We start from the raw sequence: 18,925 nt of genomic DNA on the forward strand, positions 1-18,925 counted from the left end.
AAGATACTTACCTTTAGTTACTTACCTGAAGATACTTACCTTTAGTTTAGTTACTTACCTAAAGATACTTACCTTTAGTTTAGTTACTTACTGAAGATACTTACCTTAGTTTAGTTACTTACTGAAGATACTTACCTTTAGTTACTTACCTTAAGATACTTACCTTTAGTTTACTTACCTTAAGATACTTACCTTTAGTTTAGTTACTTACCTGAAGATCTGTGGCTACCTGTACATACTGGAAACCTGTGGAATAAAGTCTTGTTTTTTACTCTTTATGCCAGAATCTGTGTTCGTTTAACTACAGTGAGTGATGCTCGTCTCCCGTACAGCCTCAAGCTAAGCTTTCGCTGTCCCTACGACATCAACCAGCTAGCTATAATACCTGAGCCCCTGATCGTGCAGCCGATCCGCCGTAGCTGTGAACCCTGGGCTGATTTCACCGGGCATTCTTCCTTGTCCCATACCGCTGCTGATCAAGTTTAGCCAGGTCGTCACTGTGCTTCTGCCTCTGCATTGCTTGTTCATTGAGGGTTTTAGGCCGGGTGTCTGTAAAGCCCTTTGTGACTGTTGATCAGGGCGGTCCTGATTAACGTCAGATCAATAGTCATACATTTGGAACAACAACAGTGAGTGTTGTGTTTGGGTTGTATAATTCTTATTTGCTAATGTGAACGTTTAGCTGGTCCGGAGTGGACTACATTTGAATTGAAATGATTCGCTCGGATGACAACCATCCATCATGCAATGCACCACCACTTTTATAAAGAACACTCTTAAATCAAATCAAATGTATTTATATAGTTCTTCTTACATCAGCTGATATCTCAAAATGCTGTACAGAAACCCAGCCTAAAACCCCAAACAGCAAGCAATGCAGGTGTAGAAGCACGGTGGCAAGGAAAAACTCCCTAGAAAGGCCAAAACCTAGGAAGAAACCTAGAGAGGAACCAGGTTATGAGGGGTGGCCAGTCCTCTTCTGGCTGTGCCGGGTGGAGATTATAACAGAACATGGCCAAGATGTTCAAATGTTCATAAATGACCAGCAGGGTCAAATAATAATCACAGTGGTTGTAGAGTGCAACAAGTCAGTAACACAAGAGTAAGTGTCAGTTGGCTTTTTCATAGCCGATCATTGAGAGTATCTCTCTTAAATCTATTGTACATGGAACAACAAGGTTTTCTATGTATTCATGATTAATATTCCCCAGTGATTTGTCTGCCATTGTAATCCTTGGGTGGGCCACCTAAACTGACATTCAGGTGACCAAAGTCCAAACAGTGTAAAGATTTAAAATCAGATGCCGGGGTTGAAGCTGTGGGCAAATTATGCCACCATCAGGACCAACTGGACACATCGCCCTAGGAGGAGCTACTGCTATACCACCATTTACATTTAAGTCATTTAGCAGACGCTCTTATCCAGAGCGACTTACAAATTGGTGCATTCACCTATAATATCCAGTAGAACAAACACTTTACAATAGTGCAGCTAAATCCTTTAAAGGGGGGGGGGTTAGAAGGATTACTTTATCCTATCCCAGGTATTCCTTAAAGAGGTGGGGTTTCAGGTGTCTCCGGAAGGTGGTGATTGACTCCGCTGTCCTGGCATCGTGAGGGAGATTGTTCCACCATTGGGGTGCCAGAGCGGCGAACAGTTTTGACTGGGCTGAGCGGGAACTGTGCTTCCTCAGGGGTAGGGAGGCGAGCAGGCCAGAGGTGGATGAACGCAGTGCCCTTGTTTGGGTGTAGGGCCTGATCAGAGTCTGAAGGTACGGAGGTGCCGTTCCCCTCACAGCTCCGTAGGCAAGCACCATGGTCTTGTAGCGGATGCGAGCTTCAACTGGAAGCCAGTGGAGAGAGCGGAGGAGCGGGTGACGTGAGAGAACTTGGGAAGGTTGAACACCAGACGGGCTGCGGCGTTCTGGATGAGTTGTAGGGGTTTGATGGCACAGGCAGGGAGCCCAGCCAACAGCGAGTTGCAGTAATCCAGACGGGAGATGACAAGTGCCTGGATTAGGACCTGCGCCGCTTCCTGTGTGAGGCAGGGTCGTACTCTGCGAATGTTGTAGAGCATGAACCTACAGGATCGGGTCACCGCCTTGATGTTAGTGGAGAACGACAGGGTGTTGTCCAGGATCACGCCAAGGTTCTTAGCACTCTGGGAGGAGGACACAAGGGAGTTGTCAACCGTGATGGCGAGATCATGGAACGGGCAGTCCTTCCCCGGGAGGAAGAGCAGCTCCGTCTTGCCGAGGTTCAGCTTGAGGTGGTGATCCGTCATCCACACTGATATGTCTGCCAGACATGCAGAGATGCGATTCGCCACCTGGTTGTCAGAAGGGGGAAAGGAGAAGATTAATTGTGTGTCGTCTGCGTAGCAATGATAGGAGAGACCGTGTGAGGATATGACAGAGCCAAGTGACTTGGTGTATAGCGAGAATAGGAGAGGGCCTAGAACAGAGCCCTGGGGGACACCAGTGGTGAGAGCACGTGGTGCGGAGACAGCTTCTCGCCACGCCACCTGGTAGGAGCGACCTGTCAGGTAGGACGCAATCCAAGCGTGGGCCGCGCCGGAGATGCCCAGCTCGGAGAGGGTGGAGAGGAGGATCTGATGGTTCACAGTATCAAAGGCAGCAGATAGGTCTAGAAGGATGAGAGCAGAGGAGAGAGAGTTAGCTTTAGCAGTGCGGAGAGCCTCCGTGACACAGAGAAGAGCAGTCTCAGTTGAATGCCCAGTCTTGAAACCTGACTGATTAGGATCAAGAAGGTCGTTCTGAGAGAGATAGCAGGAGAGCTGGCCAAGGACGGCACGTTCAAGAGTTTTGGAGAGAAAAGAAAGAAGGGATACTGGTCTGTAGTTGTTGACATCGGAGGGATCGAGTGTAGGTTTTTTCAGAAGGGGTGCAACTCTCGCTCTCTTGAAGACGGAAGGGACGTAGCCAGCGGTCAAGGATGAGTTGATGAGCGAGGTGAGGTAGGGGAGAAGGTCTCCGGAAATGGTCTGGAGAAGAGAGGAGGGGATAGGGTCAAGTGGGCAGGTTGTTGGGCGGCCGGCCGTCACAAGACGCGAGATTTCATCTGGAGAGAGGGGGAGAAAGAGGTCAAAGCACAGGGTAGGGCAGTGTGAGCAGGACCAGCGGTGTCGCTTGACTTAGCAAACGAGGATCGGATGTCGTCAACCTTCTTTTCAAAATGGTTGACGAAGTCATCCGCAGTGAGGGAGGGGGGGGGGGGGGAGGGGGAGGAGATTCAGGAGGGAGGAGAAGGTAGCAAAAAGCTTCCTAGGGTTAGAGGCAGATGCTTGGAATTTAGAGTGGTAGAAAGTGGCTTTAGCAGCAGAGACAGAAGAGGAAAATGTAGAGAGGAGGGAGTGAAAGGATGCGAGGTCCGCAGGGAGGCGAGTTTTCCTCCATTTCCGCTCGGCTGCCCGGAGCCCTGTTCTGTGAGCTCGCAGTGAGTCGTCGAGCCACGGAGCAGGAGGGGAGGACCGAGCCGGCCTGGAGGATAGGGGACAGAGAAAATCAAAGGATGCAGAGAGGGAGGAGAGGAGGGAGGAGGCAAAATCAGGAGATAGGTTGGAGAAGGTTTGAGCAGAGGGAAGAGATGATAGGATGGAAGAGGAGAGAGTAGCAGGAGAGAGAGAGCGAAGGTTGGGACGGCGCAATACCATCCGAGTAGGGGCAGAGTGAGAAGTTTTGATGAGAGCGAGAGGGAAAAGGATACAAGGTAGTGGTCGGAGACTTGGAGAGGAGTTGCAATGAGATTAGTGGAAGAACAGCATCTAGTAAAGATGAGGTCAAGCGTATTGCCTGCCTTGTGAGTAGGGGGGGAAGGTGAGAGGGTGAGGTCAAAAGAGGAGGGAGTGGAAAGAAGGAGGCAGAGAGGAATGAGTCGAAGGTAGACGTGGGGAGGTTAAAGTCACCCAGAACTGTGAGAGGTGAGCCATCCTCAGGGAAGGAACTTATCAAGGCGTCAAGCTCATTGATGAACTCTCCAAGGGAACCTGGAGGGCGATAAATGATGAGGATGTTAAGCTTGAAAGGGCTGGTAACTGTGACAGCATGGAATTCAAATGAGGAGATAGACAGATTGGTCAGGGGAGACACATCGCCCTAGGAGGAGCTACTGCTATACCACCATCAGGACCAACTGGACACATCGCCCTAGGAGGAGCTACTGCTATACCACCATCAGGACCAACTGGACACATCGCCCTAGGAGGAGCTACTGCTATGGAGCCATCAGGACCAACTGGACACATCGCCCTAGGAGGAGCTACTGCTATACCACCATCAGGACCAACTGGACACATCGCCCTAGGAGGAGCTACTGCTATACCACCATCAGGACCAACTGGACACATCGCCCTAGGAGGAGCTACTGCTATGGAGCCATCAGGACCAACTGGACACATCGCCCTAGGAGGAGCTACTGCTATACCACCATCAGGACCAACTGGACACATCGCCCTAGGAGGAGCTACTGCTATGGAGCTATCAGGACCAACTGGACACATCGCCCTAGGAGGAGCTACTGCTATGGAGCCATCAGGACCAACTGGACACATCGCCCTAGGAGGAGCTACTGCTATACCACCATCAGGACCAACTGGACACATCGCCCTAGGAGGAGCTACTGCTATGGAGCCATCAGGACCAACTGGACACATCGCCCTAGGAGGAGCTACTGCTATACCACCATCAGGACCAACTGGACACATCGCCCTAGGAGGAGCTACTGCTATACCCCATCAGGACCAACTGGACACATCGCCCTAGGAGGAGCTACTGCTATACCAACATCAGGACCAACTGGACACATCGCCCTAGGAGGAGCTACTGCTATGGAGCCATCAGGACCAACTGGACACATCACCCTAGGAGGAGCTACTGCTATGGAGCCATCAGGACCAACTGGACACATCGCCTTAGGAGGAGCTGCTACACCACCATCAGGACCAACTGGACACATCGCCCTAGGAGGAGCTACTGCTATACCACCATCAGGACCAACTGGACACATTGCCCTAGGAGGAGCTACTGCTATGGAGCCATCAGGACCAACTGGACACATCACCCTAGGAGGAGCTACTGCTATACCACCATCAGGACCAACTGGACACATCGCCCTAGGAGGAGCTACTGCTACACCACCATCAGGACCAACTGGACACATCGCCCTAGGAGGAGCTACTGCTATACCACCATCAGGACCAACTGGACACATCGCCCTAGGAGGAGCTACTGCTATACCACCATCAGGACCAACTGGACACATCGCCCTAGGAGGAGCTACTGCTATGGAGCCATCAGGACCAACTGGACACATCGCCCTAGGAGGAGCTACTGCTATGGAGCCATCAGGACCAACTGGACACATCGCCCTAGGAGGAGCTACTGCTATACCACCATCAGGACCAACTGGACACATCACCCTAGGAGGAGCTACTGCTATGGAGCCATCAGGACCAACTGGACACATCGCCCTAGGAGGAGCTACTGCTATACCACCATCAGGACCAACTGGACACATCGCCCTAGGAGGAGCTACTGCTATGGAGCCATCAGGACCAACTGGACACATCGCCCTAGGAGGAGCTACTGCTATACCACCATCAGGACCAACTGGACACATCGCCCTAGGAGGAGCTACTGCTATTGGAGCCATCAGGACCAACTGGACACATCGCCCTAGGAGGAGCTTACTGCTATGGAGCCATCAGGACCAACTGGACACATCGCCCTAGGAGGAGTTACTGCTTATACCACCATCAGGACCAAATGGACACATCGCCCTAGGAGGAGCTACTGCTATACCACCATCAGGACCAACTGGACACATCGCCCTAGGAGGAGCTACTGCTATACCACCATCAGGACCAACTGGACACATCGCCCTAGGAGGAGCCTACTGCTATGGAGCCATCAGGACCAACTGGACACATCGCCCTAGGAGGAGCTACTGCTAGGAGCCATCAGGACCAACTGGACACATCGCCCTAGGAGGAGCTACTGCTATACCACCATCAGGACCAACTGGACACATCACCCTAGGAGGAGCTACTGCCTATGGAGCTATCAGGACCAACTGGACCATACGCCCTAGGAGGAGCTACTGCTATACCACCATCAGGACCCAACTGGACACACATCGCCTAGGAGGAGCTACTGCTATACCACCATCAGGACCAACTGGACACATCGCCCTAGGAGGAGACTACTGCTATGGAGCCATCAGGACCAACGGACACATCGCCCTAGGAGGAGCTACTGCTATACCACCATCAGGACCAACTGGACCAACATCGCCCTAGGAGGAGCTACTGCTATACCACCATCAGGACCAAATATATATATATCCACCATCATGACCAACTGGACACATCGCCCTAGGAGGAGCTACTGCTATACCAACCATCAGGACCAACTGGACACATCGCACTAGGAGGAGCTACTGCTACACCACCAGCAGGACCAACTGGACACATCACCCTAGGAAGGAGCTACTGCTATGGAGCTGCCCTAACAACGCTTGCCAAATATCACAACTCAAATTAAAACAGATCAGCCTATATGCATAGTTTTTAATTATGTTCACTACTTTAAATGTCTTCTCTCCAGAACCGTTGACCAATAGCACCAAGTTTGTTATATTTATTGATGGACATCTTCCAAACGCACTATTTTACAACAATATGGCCACAATAAGACCATATTACAACAATATGGACACAATAAGACAAATTTTACAACAATATGGCCACAATAAGACAATATTTAAAACAATATGGACACAATAACACATATTTACAACAATATGGCCACAATAACACAATATTTACAACAATATGGACACAATAAGACCATATTTTACAACAATATGGACACAATAACACAATATTTACAACAATATGGACACAATAACACATATTTACAACAATATGGAACACAATAACACAATATGTACAACAATATGGACACAATAACACAATATTTTACAACAATATGGCACAATAAGACAATATTTACAACAATAACACAATATTTACAACAATAGGACACAATAAGCAATATTTTCCAAGACTCAACAACAATATGGCCACAATAAGCCAATGCGCTTGAGTGATGAGTGATTTTCCTGTCTAACAGTGCCCCCATGTGGCCAAACTGAACCATACTTTACAGGTTAGCTAGACTCATGTCCCTTAGTATGTGTGCCAAATTTCATCACTCTGAGTCAAATAGATGAAGAGATATAAACATGTACCCGTTATATAGCGCCACCGTGTGGTCGATCTGAATGTGTTTGATTATGTTGAGTCTCGGCAGTATTTGGAACATGTGGGTACCAAGTATGTTTACAGTATGAATATCCGTGTCTGATTTATAGGCATTAATGTACCGGACCACGCCCACATGAATGTTTATTGGTCAGTAGCGGCCGTGTTGTTTGACATACTATTCTGGAAAATATTGCGAATGAGCGAGCTTGATCCATAGATGCCACATGTCAAAGTTCATCCAGATCGGCACAGTGGTTCCAGAGATGTCATTTAAGTGTTTTTTTTCACAAATATCAAAATGGTGGATAAATCCATTACGGCGGACCTCATGGGTCTGTGAGGGTAAAGTGTTCCTTGTGAGAAGAGGGACCCGATGCACTGAATTTCAGGACTCTAGGTCATATGGGGTGAGGGACCTTTCAAAGTTTTCCATTTCAAACACCCGTTATATAGCGCCACCTTGTGGTCAATTGGCACGGTATTGTACGAGAGGGTGTGGGACTATGGGCTTTTACCATCATGTCAAGTTTCACCTTCCTCTGTCTTACCATCTCATGGGAATTTGCATGTTGATTTCCTCACAAGAAGAACCAATTATAATAATAATAATAATAATTAAAGCAGCATTGCCAGGGTCAAGCTGTGTGCCCACTTTGCCACAATCAGGAATAATTTAACTAATTTCCTTAGGATGTGTCACGTCCTGACCAGTGAATAGGGGTTATTTGTTATTGTAGTTTGGTCAGGAGTGTGGCAGAGGGATATTTTTTTTTTAATGTGTTTCGGGGTTTGTGGTTAATGTATATGTTAGTATATTTCTATGTTCGTTCTAGTCTTTCTATTTCTATGTTTAGTTAATGGGGGTTGACCTTCAGTTGGAAGCAGCTTGCTCCTCGTTGCTTCTAATTGAAGGTCCTATTTAAGAGGGGTGTTTTTCTGAGGGATTTGTGGGTAGTTGCTTCCTGTTTAGTGTTTGTTGCACCTGACAGGACTGTTTCGTTTTGTTTCTTTTTTTTGTAAACGTATTTATTTGTTTCTCCTTCTTTAAAATAAAAAGAAGATGAGTATAAACATTCCCGCTGCGTTTTTGGTCTGATCCTTAACGACACCGGGACAGGATGAGTTACTTCCGTACTATTTACCACGCTTGCCAAATATCAGAGTTTAAAATCAAACTGATCATATGATTTGCTTTGATGTATTTTGGACCATTTTCATGACGTTGACTACTTTAAACATCTTCTCCAGAGCCGCTCGACCGAATAAGAACCACATTTGGTAAATATTTGTTTTTATTATGGATCCCCATTAACTGTTGCCAAGGCAGCAGCTCCTCTTCCTGGGGTCCAGCAAAATAAGGACGTTTTGAAAACATTACAATACATATCTGCAATACATTTAGTGTGTTACCTCTAGACCACATATCTACAATACATTTAGTGTGTTACCTCAGACCACTACTCTACTACCACATATCTACATACATTTAGTGTGTTTACCCTCAGACCTCTACTCTACTACCACATATCTACAATACATTTAGTGTGTTACCTCAGGCCACATATCTACAGTAGTCCAGGTGTGAAAAACTAGGGCCTGTAGGACCTGCCTTGTTGATAGTGTTGTTAAGAAGGTAGAAACTAGGGCTTGTAGGACCTGCCTTGTTGATAGTGTTGTTAAGAAGGTAGAAACTAGGGCCTGTAGGACCTGCCCTTGTTGATAGGGTTGTTAAGAAGGTAGAAACTAGGGCCTTAGGACCTGCCTTGTTGATAGTTGTTGTTAAGAAGGTAGAGACTAGGGCCTGTAGGAACCTGCCTTGTTGATAGTGTTGTTAAGAAGGCAGAGCAGTGCTTTATTATGGACATACTTCTCCCCATCTTAGCTACTGTTGTATCAATATGTTTTGACCAGGACAGTTTACAATCCAGGGTAACTCCAAGCAGTTTAGGTCACCTCAACTTGCTAAATGTCCACATTATCATTACTAAGAGTTAGTTTAGTTGAAGTTTAGGGTTAGCAATTGATTTTGTCCCAAATACAATGCTTTTAGTTTATGAAATATTAGGAACTAACTTATTTCTTGCCTCTCACTCTGAAACCTATCTGCAGCTCTTTAAATGTTGGCAGTCATTTCAGTCACTGTAGTAGCTGACGTGAACAGTGTTGAGTCATCCACACACATGAAGCACTGGCTTTAACTCAAAGTCAGTGGCGTGTCATTCGTAAAGATTGAAAAAAAAGTAAGGGGCCTAGACAGCTGCCCTGGGGAATTCCTATTCTATCAGTAAGGGGCCTAGACAGCTGCCCTGGGGAATTCCTGATTCTACCAGTAAGGGGCCTAGACAGCTGCCCGTGTGGAATTCCTGATTCTACCAGTAAGGGGCCTAGACAGCTGCCCGTGGGAATTCCTGATTCTACCAGTAAGGGCCCTAGACCAGCTGCCCGTGGGAATTCCTGATTCTACCAGTAAGGGGCCTAGACAGCTGCCCTGGGGAAGTCCTGATTCTACCAGTAAGGGGCCTAGACAGCTGGCCCCCTGGGGAATTCCTTATTCTCCCAGTAAGGGGCCTAGACAGCTGCCCTGGGGAATTCCTGATTCTACCAGTAAGGGGCCTAGACAGCTGCCCTGGGGAATTCCTAATTCTACCAGTAAGGGCCCTAGACAGCTGCCCTGGGGAATTCCTGATTCTACCAGTAAGGGGCCTAGACAGCTGCCCTGGGGAATTCCTGATTCTACCAGTAAGGGGCCTAGACAGCTGCCCTGGGGAATTCCTGATTCTACCAGTAAGGGGCCTAGACAGCAGCCCTGGGGAATTCCTGATTCTACCATTAAGGGGCCTAGACAGCTGCCCTGGGGAATTACTAATTCTGTTGGAGAGGCTTCCGTTAGAAAACACCCTCTGTTTTCTGTTAGACAGGTAACTCTTGATCCAGAGTATAGCAGGGGACGTAAGGCCAAAACACAGACGTTTTCCAGCAGCAGGTTATGCAGCTTTGACTCCCCCTGCGTTATGCATTATGCATTATGCTCTATCATGTCAAAAGCTTCTCTGAAGTCTAACAAAGCAGCCTTTTCTTTTCAACCTAATGCATCTATACCAAACACAACCTAATGCATTCACTCCCCCTATACCCTATCTATACCTAATGCATTTACTCCCCTTATACCCTATCTATACCTAATGCATTCACTCCCCCTATACCCTATCTATACCTAATGCATTTACTCCCCCTATACCCTATCCATACCTAATGCATTTACTCCCCCTATACCCTATCTATACCTAATGCATTTACTCCCCCTATACCCTATCTATACCTAATGCATTCACTCCCCCTATACCCTATCTATACCTAATGCATTCACTCCCCCTATACCCTATCTATACCTAATGCATTTACCCCCCTATACCCTATCTATACCAAACACAACCTAATGCATTCACTCCCCCTATACCCTATCTATACCTAATGCATTTACTCCCCCTATACCCTATCTATACCCTAATGCATGTACTCCCCCTATACCCTATATATACCTAATGCATTCACTCCCCTATACCCTATCTATACCTAATGCATTTACTCCCCCTATACCCTATCTATACCCTAATGCATTCACTCCCCCCCTATACCCTATCTATACTTAATGCATTCACTCCCCCTATACCCTATCTATACCCTAATGCATTTACTCCCCCTATACCCTATCTATACCCTAATGCATTTACTCCCCCTATACCCTATCTATACCCTAATGCATTCACTCCCCCTATACCCTATCTATACCCTAATGCATTTACTCCCCCTATACCCTATCTATACTTAATGCATTCACTCCCCCTATACCCTATCAATACCCTAATGCATTTACTCCCCCTATACCCTATCTATACCCTAATGCATTTACTCCCCTATACCCTATCTATACCTAATGCATTTACTCCCCCTATACCCTATCTATACCTAATGCATTCACTCCCCCTATACCCTATCTATACCCTAATGCATTCACTCCCCCTATACCCTATCTATACCAAACACAACCTAATGCATTTACTCCCCCTATACCCTATCTATACCTAATGCATTTACTCCCCCTATATACCCTATCTATAACCCTAATGCATTTACTCCCCCTATACCCTATCTATACCCTAATGCATTTCCTCCCCCTATACCCTATATCTATACCTAATGCATTTACTCCCCCTATACCCAATCTATACCTAATGCATTCACATCCCCCCTATACCCTATCTATACCCTAATGCATTCACTCCCCCTAGACCCTATCTATACCAAACACAACCTAATGCAATTCACTCCCCCTATACTCTATCTATACCCTAATGCATTCACTCCCCCTATACCCATCATACCTAATGCATTCACTCCCCCCTATACCCTATCTATAACCTAATGCATTCACTCCCCTATACCCTATCTATACCAAACACAACCTAATGCATTTACGCTCCCTATACCCTATCTATAACCCTAATGCATTGTACTCCCCCATATACCCTATCTATACCCTAATGCATTTACTACTCCCCCTAGACCCTATCTATACCCTAATGCATTTACTCCCCCTATACCCTATCTATACCCTAATGCATTCACTCCCCCTATACCCTATCTATACCCTAAGGCATTTATTCCCCCTATACCCTATCTATACCTAATGCATTACTCCCCTATACCCTCTCTATACCTAATGCATTTACACCCCTTATACCCTATCTATACCCTTAATGCATTTACTCCCCCTATACCCTATCTATACCCTAATGCCATTTACTCCCCCTATACCCTATCTATACCTAATGCATTTACTCCCCTATACCCTCTCTATACCTAATGCATTTACTCCCCTTATACCCTATCTATACCCTAATGCATTTACCTCCCCCTATACCCTATCTATACTAATGCATTTACTCCCCTATACCCTATCTATACCTAATGCATTTACTCCCCCTATACCCAATCTATACCCTAATGCATTTACTCCCCCTATACCCTATCTATACCTAATGCATTTACTCCCCCAATAACATATCTATCCCCTATGCATTCACTCCCCCTATACCCTTCCTATACCTAATGCATTCACTCCCCCTATACCCTATCTATACCAAACACAACCTAATGCATTTACTCCCCCTATACCCTATCTATACCTAATGCATTTACTCCCCCTATACCCTATCTATACCCTAATGCATTTACTCCCCCTATACCCTATCTATACCCTAATGCATTTACTCCCCCTATACCCTATCTATACCTAATGCATTTACTCCCCCTATACCCTATCTATACCTAATGCATTTACTCCCCCTATACCCTATCTATACCTAATGCATTTACTCCCCCTATACCCTATCTATACCTAATGCATTTACTCCCCATATACCCTATCTATACCTAAATCATTTACTCCCCCTATACCCTATGTGTCCAATCTATACCAAAAAACAACCAATGCCAAAGGAATGGGTTTGTGTGGGTTCATTTAGTTTGTGCAGTAAACAGCATTATGAGAGACTCCTTTGTTCCACAGCTAATCACACTAATGAACACTGCAACAACCCAAAGCAGCTAAAACTACTAAACTAATCCATGCAACCTAACCATTTTCTCTCATTTACCCTTCCTTCATTCCTTCTCTCCTTTCTCTCTCTCTCACCCTATTTTCCTTCCTTTCTCTCTCTCTTCCCATAATTTCTTTCCTTCTCTCTCTTCTTTACTCTCTCCCTTCCTTCCTTTCCTTCTCTCTCTCTCTCCTTACTCTTTCCTCCTTCTCGCCTCCTTCTCTCTCTCTCTCCTTACTCTTTCCTCCTTCCCGCCTCCTTCTCTCTCCTTGCCGTTCACACTTAAAAAAAAACATTTATCCTAAACAGTCCGATTCCGAGCACGCCTATGTTTCCAGAGCCGAGGAAGTATTAGCCATGTAACTTCAGGACATGCCTGTTTGAGCCAGTCCAGAACATAGAGATCCTATCACATTACTAGAGGGGATGTGTCGTAAACCGTCAACCTTCCAGAATGGGGTGAAAATCGCAGCCATATTGGTCAGGGAGAAATCCAAACCATTCAAATTGGAACGATGGTATAATCCAGATGTTTCTTATGCATTAAAATAAAAAGCATGTGATATCCGAAATGGTGTAATATAATTATTGTCAACCTAAAATATTGTAATTTATACCATGCATTGTTGAATGCTCATTTCTGAGTGGCTTGAATGGCATTCTAAAGCATGTTTTATTTCCCTTTATAGACTGGGTGGTTCGAGCCCTGAATGCTGATTGGCTGACAGCCGTGGTTACCACGGGCATGACAAAACATTTATTTTTACTGTTGTAATTACATTGATAACCAGTTTATAATAGCAATAATAGCACTTCAGGGGTTTGTGATATATGGCCAATATACCAGGCTAAGGCTGTATCCAGGCTCTCCGCGTTGCGTCGGGTTTGTTTGTTTGTGGATGTTGGAACACATTTCTAAAGACAAAATAAACACATTCTAAAGACCAAAACAAACACATTTCTAAAGACAAACAACACATTTCTAAAGACAAAACAAACACATTTCTAAAGACAAAACAAACACATTTCTAAAGACAAAACAAACACATTTCTAAAGACAAACAAACACATTTCTAAAGACAAACAAACACATTTCTAAAGACAAAACAAACACATTTCTAAAGACAAACAAACACATTTCTAAAGCAAACAACACATTTCTAAAGACAAACAAACACATTTTGTGTTAAATTATAGCCATGGTATAAAAGGGACAATCAACTCGGGGCTCTCTGCGTTCTCTGGAAAATGATGAAACTCCGTGGAAGGTTAGTTCCCCTCCACTAGAGCGTCGTGGAACATACAGTACCTTCCACATTGTTCATTGTCTTTAGAAATGTGTTTGTTTGTTTTCCATAGAATGCATTGCCACTCATTAATTATACCTTACATAATTATAAATACAATTTATGGGTTTTATACAAATTTTCTTTATAGTAAAATACCATAAATGTCAATGTTTGTTTGTTGGCTGTGGTGGATTGACTGTATTGTTTGAATGGGATGTTAGCATTGAATTAATATAAATAATGGAATCAATCCTCTAAAACAGGCTGGCCAGCTAGCTAAAACACATACAGTACAGATAAATGATTTACATTCATTATTTTTTTCCCACAATATCTTATCACAGCACTGGGAAACCATAGTTGCTCGACTCCCTGACCAACATGGCTGACCTTCAGACAATCATATATAGGGATCCCCCTCCTTTTTCCCAATCTAGTATTCTAACTTTATGGTCCAGAGACACCGAAAATGTCCGTCTGTGTTGCGGCTTGTTCGGGACGGGGGACTTCGCCTGGAAATAATACACATTTCCCCGTGAGGAAGACAGAAACAAGCCACATATTCTGACAACCTAGAGGTCCTATATCCTCAGGAGGAGTGTTGGAGTTGGTTGTATTGAAGCAGGAGTTTACAACAACTGTTCTTCCGTTGTGATGTCGGGTCCCGGGTCTCGGAGAAACGGGTCCAGCATCAAAATCCGCCTGACAGGTAAACTATAACGGTAGATAACTAAAACGTTTTACGGTTCATTTTGTGTTTTTTGGGATTAAAAACCCCCCGGTAACGGATAAATTCTGCTGGACAGACCATTTACTAGCCTGTCATGGCGATGGCTACATCAACATCCGGTTCTTCTATTTACTAACATCTTAACGTACAATATAGGTAACGTTAACTAGGCCGGGGACTAACTAGTACTAGTTAGTTAAAAAAAAAAAATAACTCAACAACCAAACGGATGAGGATAACTAGTTCGTGGATATTTAACTAGTACATTTTAGATTTGATATTCGCCTGTTTAACAAGCTAGTTAGTGTCTGTCATGTCCAAGGTGTTTTTACTTGGTTAACTAACGGGAATAGTTAGTTAGTTAGGTTAGCCATGACCTGAATGCTAATCCGACAGACAAACAACAGACAACAACTGTTTAGTCGACTATCTGACACGGTGGCCTAACCAGACCTAAACATTAGCCCTTTCTAGACTAACCAGGAGTTATTCCAGCTAACTACCTTCCCCTCTATAACTGACCTGCTCTCTACATTACCTACATATCTAACCTGGCTAACCAGCTAGCGTTTACAGATGTAGCTAGCTAGCTAACTACCTTCCCTCTATAACTGACGTGCTCTCTCTACATTACCTACATATCTAACCTGGCTAACCAGCTAGCGTTTACAGATGTAGCTAGCTAGCTAACTACTTCCCTCTGTAACTGACCTGCTCTCTACATTACCTACATATCTAACCTGGCTAACCAGCTAGCGTTTACAGATGTAGCTAGCTAGCTAACTACCTTCCCTCTATAACTGACCTGCTCTCTACATAACCTACATATCTAACCTGGCTAACCAGCTAGCGTTTACAGATGTAGCTAGCTAGCTAACTACTTCCCTCTATAACTGACCTGCTCTCTACATTACCTACATATCTAACCTGGCTAACCAGCTAGCGTTTACAGATGTAGCTAGCTAGCTAACTGATCTCTATAAGCACCTAGTTGGCAGGGTTTCTACAGCAAATTAAGTCTCTAAACTAAGTTGACTAGTGTATACTCAGTAACGTTGACAAATACCTAGATAGTTTGTCCATAGTTGGTTAGTTAGTAGGTTGGCACACCACACACACTTGCTGTGTGAACCAGTGGACGAGGCTCAGTCCAGACTGCAGAAAGACATCACTTACCTCCATCTGAATAGAGGACCAGCCAGTCTGAATAGAGGCCCGGCCAGTCTGCATGGCTGCCGTTAACTACTACATGAATAGAGGCCCAGCCAGTCTGCATGGCTGCCGTTAACTACTACATGAATAGAGGCCCAGCCAGTCTGCATGGCTGCCGTTAACTACTGCACAAATAGAGGCCCAGCCAGTCTGCATGGCTGCCGTTAACTACTACACAAATAGAGGCCCTGCCAGTCTGAAGAGAGAACCAGCCAGTCTGCATGGCTGCCGTTAACTACTACATGAATAGAGGCCCAGCCAGTCTGCATGGCTGCCGTTAACTACTACATGAATAGAGACCCAGCCAGTCTGCATGGCTGCCGTTAACTACTAGATGAATAGAGGCCCAGCCAGTCTGCATAGCTACCGTTAACTACTACATGAATAGAGGCCCAGCCAGTCTGCATGGCTGCCGTTAACTACTACATGAATAGAGGCCCAGCCAGTCTGCATGGCTGCTGTTAACTACTACATGAATAGAGGCCCAGCCAGTCTGAATAGAGGCCCAGCCAGTCTGCATGGCTGCCGTTAACTACTACATAAATATAAGCCCAGCCAGTCTGCATGGCTGCTGTTAACTACTACATGAATAGAGACACAGCCAGTCTGAATAGAGCCCCAGCCAGTCTGCATGGCTGCCGTTAACTACTACATGAATAGAGGACCAGCCAGTCTGAATAGAGACCCAGCCAGTCTGCATGGCTGCCGTTAACTACTACATGAATAGAGGCCCAGCCAGACTTCATGGCTGCCGTTAACTACTACATAAATAGAAGCCCAGCCAGTCTGCATGGCTGCTGTTAACTACTACACGAATAGAGGCCCAGCCAGTCCGCATGGCTGCCGTTAACTACGACATGAATAGAGGCCCAGCCAGTCTGCATGGCTGCCGTTAACTACTACATGAATAGAGGTCCAGCCCAGTCTGAATAGAGACCCAGCCAGTCTGCATGGCTGCCGTTAACTACTACATGAATAGAGGCCCAGCCAGTCTGCATGGCTGCTGTTAACTACTACATGAATAGAGGCCCAGCCAGTCTGCATGGCTGCCGTTAACTACTACAATGAATAGAGGCCCAGCCAGTCTGCATGGCTGCCGTTAACTACTACATGAATAGATGCCCAGCCAGTCTGAATAGAGACCCAGCCAGTCTGCATGGCTACCATTAACTACTACATGAATAGAGGCCCAGCCAGTCTACTACATGAATAGAGGCCCAGCCAGTCTGCATGGCTGCCGTTAACTACTACATGAATAGAGGCCCAGCCAGTCTACTACATGAATAGAGGCCTGGCCAGTCTGAATAGAGACCCAGCCAGTCTGCATGGCTGCCGTTAACTACTACATGAATAGAGACCCAGCCAGTCTGCATGGCTGCCGTTAACTACTAGATGAATAGAGGCCCAGCCAGTCTGCATGGCTACCGTTAACTACTACATGAATAGAGGCCCAGCCAGTCTACTACATGAATAGAGACCCAGCCAGTCTGCATGGCTACCGTTAACTACTACATGAATAGAGGCCCAGCCAGTCTGCATGGCTACCGTTAACTACTACATGAATAGAGGCCCAGCCAGTCTGAATAGAGGCCCAGCCAGTCTGCATAGCCACCGTTAACTACTACATGAATAGAGGCCCAGCCAGTCTGAATAGAGGCCCAGCCAGTCTGAATAGAGGCCCAGACAGTCTGAATAGAGAACCAGCCAGTCTGAATAGAGGCCCAGCCAGTCTGCATAGCCACTGTTAACTACTGCATGAATAGAGTCCCAGCCAGTCTGAATAGAGTCCCAGCCAGTCTGAATAGAGGCCCAGCCAGTCTGAATAGAGGACCAGCCAGTCTGAATAGAGGCCCAGCCAGTCTGAATAGAGTACCAGCCAGTCTGAATAGAGGCCCAGCCAGTCTGCCGTTAACTGCATGAATAGAGGCCCAGCTAGTCTGAATAGAGGCCCAGCCAGTCTGAATAGAGGTCCAGCCAGTCTGAATAGAGCACCAGCCAGTCTGAATAGAGAACCAGCCAGTCTGAATAGAGGCCCAGCCAGTCTGAATAGAGCCCCAGCCAGTCTGAATAGAGCACCAGCCAGTCTGAATAGAGCCCCAGCCAGTCTGAATAGAGCACCAGCCAGTCTGAATAGAGCACCAGCCAGTCTGAATAGAGAACCAGCCAGTCTGAATAGAGAACCAGCCAGTCTGAATAGAGGCCCAGCCAGTCTGAATAGAGGCCCAGCCAGTCTGAATAGAGAACCAGCCAGTCTGAATAGAGCCCCAGCCAGTCTGCCGTTAACTACTACATGAATAGAGGCCCAGCCAGTCTGCATGGCTGCCGTTAACTACTACATGAATAGGGGCCCAGCCAGTCTGCATGGCTGCCGTTAACTACTACATGAATAGAGGCCCAGCCAGTCTTCATGGCTGCCGTTAACTACTACATGAATAGAGGCCCAGCCAGTCTGCATGGCTGCCGTTAACTACTACATGAATAGAGGACCAGCCAGTCTGAATAGAGACCCAGCCAGTCTGCATGGCTGCCGTTAACTACTACATGAATAGATGCCCAGCCAGTCTGAATAGAGACCCAGCCAGTCTGCATGGCTACCGTTAACTACTACATGAATAGAGGCCCAGCCAGTCTACTACATGAATAGAGGCCCAGCCAGTCTACTACATGAATAGAGGCCCAGCCAGTCCGCATGGCTGCCGTTAACTACTACATGAATAGAGGCCCAGCCAGTCTGCATGGCTGCCGTTAACTACTACATGAATAGAGGCCCAGCCAGTCTGAATAGAGACCCAGCCAGTCTGCATGGCTA

At 46.2% G+C, this 18,925-nt stretch overlaps 1 pseudogene; it reads left to right on the top strand.

The window, feature by feature from the left end:
* The first annotated feature begins 14,406 nt into the window (after nucleotides 1–14,406).
* LOC115183952 (E3 ubiquitin-protein ligase SMURF1-like) overlaps nucleotides 14,407–18,925 on the top strand; it is a 47,328-nt pseudogene continuing 42,809 nt past the window's right edge.

The sequence above is a fragment of the Salmo trutta genome, unplaced genomic scaffold (assembly GCF_901001165.1).
Source record: "Salmo trutta unplaced genomic scaffold, fSalTru1.1, whole genome shotgun sequence".
Classification (NCBI taxonomy): Eukaryota; Metazoa; Chordata; class Actinopteri; order Salmoniformes; family Salmonidae; genus Salmo; species Salmo trutta.